Below are 6,137 nucleotides of genomic sequence, written 5' to 3' on the forward strand. Positions count from 1 at the left end.
CCAACTCTGAACAATGGAACTTGAAACTTAAAACAATACAATTTACACATGCACACCAAAAAATTAAATAGGTAAAAATCTAGCAGAATATGTACAAGATCTGTATGAGGAAGCTACAAAACTCTGAGAAATGAAACCATGTTCATGTATAGGAAGACTCAATATTGTCAAGATATCAATTCTTTCCAATTTGACCTATAGATATAATGCAATCCAGTCAAAACCCCAGTAAATTTTATGGATGTCCACAAACTGATTCTAGAATTTATATGAAGAGGTAAAATATTCAGAATAGCCAACACAATATTGAAGAAGAACAAAGTTGGAGGATGGACATTACCCAACTTCAAGACTTACTGTAAAGTTACAGTAATCAACACAATGTGATATTGGTAAAAGAATAGACAAATAGATCAATAGAACAGAATAAAGCAGCCCCTCAAAAAATCAAAAACAATACAATGGAGAAAAGACAGTATTTTCACTAACTATTAGATATGTTATAGTATTTTCACTAACTATTGGATATCCAAGCCCACCTGGATAACCCAGGGAAATATCTCTCCATGTCGATATCCTTAGCCTAATCACATCTGCAAAGACACTTTTTCCTTACAAGGTAACATTTATAGGTTCTTGGGAACAGGGTTGAAGTCTTTCAGTGGCCATTACTCAGCCTACTACAAGTAAAAAATGTGATTACTGTGGGCTGGCGTGGTTAAGGAATGTTTCATTGAAGAGTAAAATCTGGCTTTGAGGAATGAACTGCATTTTGCTGTATTATATTGACAATGGGTTGGTGCATTAGTCAGGGTTCTCTAGAGGGACAGAACTAATAGGATTTATGTATATATGAAAGGGAGTTTATTAAGGAGAATTGACTCATGCGATCATAGGGTGAAGTCTCATGATAGACCATCTGCAAGCTGAGAAACAGGGAAGCCAGTAGTAGCTCAGTCCAGGTGCCAAAACCTCAAAAGTTGGGAAGCTGACAGTGCAGCCTTCAGTCTGTGGTGGAAAGCCCTCAAGGCCCTGGCAAACCACTGATGTAACTCAAAGAGTCTGAAAGCCAAAGAAGCTAAAGTAAGATGTTCAAGGGCAGGAAGTATCTGGCCAGGAGAGAAAGGTGAAAGCCAGAAGACTCAGCAAGTTGACTCATTCCACCTTCTTCTGCCTGCTTTTTCTAGCCACGATAGTGGCTGCTTGGATGGTGCCCACCCACACTGAGAGTGTGTCTGCCTCTCCCTGTCCACTGACTCAAATGTTAATCTCCTCTAGCAACACCCTCCCAGACACACCCAGCAGCAATACTTTGCGTCTTTTAATTCAATCAAGTAGACCCTTAATATTAACCATCACAATTGGTGTTAGCAATCGTAGAGGAGAAAAGGTAATACTTTTTCCTCACCCATGACAAGGGGTGTGGCTAGCATCCCAATTAATAAAATACAGAATAACAAGAGAAAATCATAACACATTTATTCAACCAAGACTTATGTGACATGGGAGGCTTCAGAAATAAAGATCCAAAGACCCAGGGAAAACTGTCTTTTTATGCTTACATTTGATGAAGAAGGAGACATGTAGAAATGTGACTGGACAAAAAGGGGAAAGGGGGTGTGATCTGATGGTAATAAACTAAAGGGAACTCAGTAAGGCCTGCTCGTTCAGATTCTTGACGGCCTGTCTGGGTAGCATTCCTTTCCTCTGGGTATAGGATAGGACAATGGTCACATGAGGGTCTTAGGACCTAACTCAGGGAAGGTAGGTCAGAGAATTCCTTTATGGCCAGTTCTCACATAGAAAGATGGGGGAAAGTCAGAGAGCAACCTTTCTGTGTCTGCCATTTTCTCTGTTTCCAGGTGCCATATTTTGGGTTAGTGTGTTCCAAACTCTGACATAATCTACTGGGGAATACCTTTGTTCTGCTTGATTGGATGCATCTAGATAGAGATCAAGTGTGCAGAGGGAAAGAAAGATTAAAAAAAAAAAAATTGGCTTAAGGTAAGAATGTGGAAGGCCCTGAATTTTGTGATGAAGAGTTTGAGCCTGATAGACAGTGGAATGCCACTGAAGGACTGAAGCAGCAAAGTCATGTGTGCAAGTATTGCTTTAGGAAAATCAAACTGGCAACAATTTACAGCAGCAATGCCCAATATTTTTGACCCCAGGGACTGGTTTTGTAGGAGACAATTTTTCCACAGATTGTGAAGGATGGTGTCAGAGGAATTAGGTTCTCATAAGGAGCATGCAACTTAGATCCCTCGTATGCACAGTTCATAATAGGGTTCATGCTCCTACGAGAATCTAATGCCATGGCTGATCTGACATGAGGAAGGTCTTAGGCCATAATGCTCCCTCACCTGTTGCTCACCCCCTGCTGTGTGGCCTGGTTCCTAACAGGTCATGGACTGGTACTGGCCCAGGGTCCCAGACAAGTTGTAAATTAGGGGCCCCTGATTTACAGGATACATAGAAGAGAAGGAAGTGAAAGTCAGGAAACCAGTTTAGAAATCTATTGATCCTTTAGTTGTAAGATAAGGAAGGTTGGAATTAGAATGGTGGCTGTGGGAATGGAAAGCAAGAGATGGAGTCAGAAACAGGGCCGACTTCATGAGCTTGTGAACTCCAAAGCCTCCTGCACTTCATTTAATTCCCCGCTATCATTGTGCTGAAATTCTTAATAAATTTGCATTTTGTAAGTGAAGTTCAATGAGACAATGGACCATGTGCATGAGCAGACAGGCACAATCTTGTTCTGTCATTCTGCCATCCTTTGCCTCCCTGTGTGCATAGAACATTCAAGATGCCCCATAAGCACAGAATCCCAGTGGACCCATAATGCACTGGAGCTCAGTGTGATACAAATTGAGTACAAAGCAAGCGTGTTACTTCTGTGACTGAGTAAGCAGAGGCTCTGATAAACCTGAAGAGCCATGCTTTCTGTTCAGTCTTGGTCAGAACACAGAAAGAAGGCAAGGACATTCTAAGAAACATGAACTAACAAGGAACTCTATCACATCTTTTCTCACCTTTGTTACCTTCCTGTTATCAGTCAACCAGGTATGCTGAAAATGATGACAAACGAGAAAAGAGAGAGGGTAGGGCAACCCATAGTTTTGTTTTCTTCTTTACTCTTAAGTATCCTTCTTTCAAAGCCTTCTGAAGTCCTTCTTGACTCATCAGTGAGCCAAAGGTAGAAAGTGTTAGAAGCGGTGCATATAAAAACAGGTGAGCTCTGCCTGCTCTGTCACCTGCCACTGCTGCCTGAACCTGAGTAGTTCACTGTACCGTGAAGACAGATTCCAGACGCCAGGAACTCATGCCTCCAATCTCAGATGGTATGTCCAGCAAAGGCTCCGTGGTTCTGGCCTACAGTGGCAGCCTGGACACCTCTTGCATCCTCCTGTGGCTGAAAGAACAAGGCTATGACATCATTGCCTACCTGGTCAACATAAGCCAGAAGGAAGACTTTGAGGAAGCCAGGAAGAGCTGAAGTTTGGGGCTAAAAAGGTGTTCATTGAGGATGTCAGCAGGGAGTTTGTGGAGGAGTTCATCTGGCTGGCCATCCAGTCCAGCTCACTGTATGAGGACCGTTACCTTCTGGGCACCTCTCTCGCCAGGCCCTGCATCACCTGCAAACAAATGGAAATCACCCAGTGGAAGGGGGGCAAGTATGTGTCCCACAGCACCACGGGAAAGGGGAACAATCAGGTCCGGTTTGAGCTCATCTGCTACTTCGCTGCTCCCTGGAGGACGCCCGAATTCTACAACCGGGTCAAAGGCTACAATAACCTGATGGAATATGCAAAGCAACATGGGATTCCCATCCCAGTCACTCCCCAGAGCCCGTGGAGCACGGAGGAGAACCTCATGCACATCAGCTACCAGGCTGGAATCCCGGAGAACCCCAAGAACCAAGGACCTCCAAGTCTCTACACAAAGACCCAGGACCCGGCCAAAGCCCCCAATACTCCTGACATTCTCGAGATCCAGTTCAAAAAAGGGGTCCCCGTGAAGGTGTCCAACGTCAAGGATGGCACCACCCACCAGACCTCCTTGGAGCTCTTTATGTACCTGAATGAAGTCGCAGGCAAGCGGGGTGTGGGCCATATTGACATCGTGGAGAACTGCTTCATTGAAATGAAGTCCCCCCGGGCGCGGTGGCTCAAGCCTGTAATCCCAGCACTTTGGGAGGCCAAGACGGGCGGATCACGAGGTCAGGAGATCAAGACCATCCTGGCTAACATGGTGAAACCCCGTCTCTACTAAAAAATACAAAAAACTAGCCGGGCGAGGTGGCGGGCGCCTGTAGTCTTAGATACTCGGGAGGCTGAAGCAGGAGAATGGCGTAAACCCGGGAGGCAGAGCTTGCAGTGAGCTGAGATCCGGCCACTGCACTCCAGCCTGGGCGACAGAGCGAGACTCCCTCTCAAAAAAAAAAAAAAGAAGTCCCGAGGTATCCACCAGGCCCCAGCAGGCACCATCCTTTACCACGCTCATTTAGACACCAAGGCCTTCACCATGGACCGGGAAGTGCGCAAAATCAAACAAGGCCTGGGCTTGAAATTTGCTGAGTTGGTGTATACCGGTTTCTGGCACAGCCCTGAGTGTGAATTTGTCCGCCACTGCATCGCCCAGTCCCAGGAGCAAGTGGAAGGTAAAGTGCAGGTGTCCGTCCTTGAGGTCCAGGTGTACATCCTTGGCCAGGAGTCCCCCACTCTCTCTGTACAACGAGGAGCCGGTCATCATGAACGTGCAGTGTGATTATGAGCCAGTTGATGCCACTGGGTTCATCAACATCAGTTGAAGGAATCCTCAGGCTGAAGGAATATCATCATCTCCAGAGCAAGGTCACTGCCAGATAGCCCCCTGTACAATGAGGAGCTGGGGCCTCTTCAATTTGCCGATTCCCCAAGTACAGGAGCTAATTGTTGTGATAATTTGTAATTGTGACTTGTACTCCTCGGCTGGCAGCGTAGTGGGGCTGCCAGGCCCCAGCTTTGTTCCCTGGTCCCCCTAAAGCCTGCAAACGTTGTCATCGAAGGGAAGGGTGGGGGGCAGCTGTGGTGGGGAGCTATAAAATAACAATTAAAAGATTTTTTTAAAAAAAGCCTGTAAGTTCCTTTTATACAGTGTTTTCACTGTTCTGGTAAGAACCTGAAACTCAAATGCATTTGTGAACTACAAAATATAAACTGTGTTATTTTGGCAATTTTATATAAAAGGTAGCTTTTATATTTGTATTTAATAATGGCCTTGTACATTATAAAAATTAATGGCAAAATTTGAAGTTTAAATTTTTCTTTACTTAGAAAGATAGTAAATTGCAAATAGAAAACACCATGGCAAGTTGAAAACAAGCTTTTTACATAGAATGAAGGAAAAAACTTTATATTTTGGTACTTTTAGGAGTATTGATTTTTGAGTAAAGGACTCTGAATTTTCATCTTGCTCTGGACTCCATGAATGATGTAGTCAGCCCTAGTCCTGACCTTGTGATCCACCCTCCTCGGCCTCCCAAAGTGCTGGGAGTACAGGTGTGAACCACTGCTCCCAGCCTGCAAATATAATTTTTAATTTACTGTCAGTCTAAGAAAAAGGCTGGGATAAGATAATCCTCCTCAAATAGTCACTAGCCTTACCAAATGCTGTGTTGTGGGCCTTGGGCCTTGCATCAGCCTTCAAATGTTTGATGCTTCCTTTTTTTTTTTTTTTTTGTGAGATGGAGTTTTGCTGTTGTTGCCCAGGCTGGGGTGCAGTGGCTCTGTCTTGACTCACCACAAACTCCGCCTCATGAATTCAAGTGATTCTTCTGCCTCAGCCTCCTGAGTAGCTGGGATTACAGGTGTGTGCCACCACACCTGGCTAATTTTGTATTTATAGTAGAGACGAGATTTCTCCACGTTGGTCAGGCTGGTCTTGAACTCCACACCTCAGGTGATCCACCCGCCTTGGCCTCCCAAAGTGCTGGGATTATAGGCATGAGCCACCGTGCCCGGCCCAAATGTAAGTTCTAAACATCCAAGCTTCTATAGGCTCATTAATGACCAGTCTCATGAATCTTGTACTGAACTAGAAGCAGAAAAAGGATTTCCATTATACTGTTACAAATGGCTACAAATATGGAGGACCCA

General features: G+C 44.7%; 1 pseudogene across 1 annotated transcript; it reads left to right on the plus strand.

Moving 5' to 3' along the window:
• The first annotated feature begins 3,343 nt into the window (after positions 1–3,343).
• On the plus strand, positions 3,344–5,099 carry LOC105509862 (annotated as a pseudogene). Its single transcript, XR_001001491.1, has 2 exons — positions 3,344–4,158; positions 4,453–5,099. The product of XR_001001491.1 is annotated as an argininosuccinate synthase-like (transcript).
• The last annotated feature ends 1,038 nt before the right edge of the window (positions 5,100–6,137 follow it).

The sequence above is a fragment of the Colobus angolensis genome, unplaced genomic scaffold (genome assembly GCF_000951035.1).
Source record: "Colobus angolensis palliatus isolate OR3802 unplaced genomic scaffold, Cang.pa_1.0 Scaffold180, whole genome shotgun sequence".
Taxonomy (NCBI): domain Eukaryota; kingdom Metazoa; phylum Chordata; class Mammalia; order Primates; family Cercopithecidae; genus Colobus; species Colobus angolensis.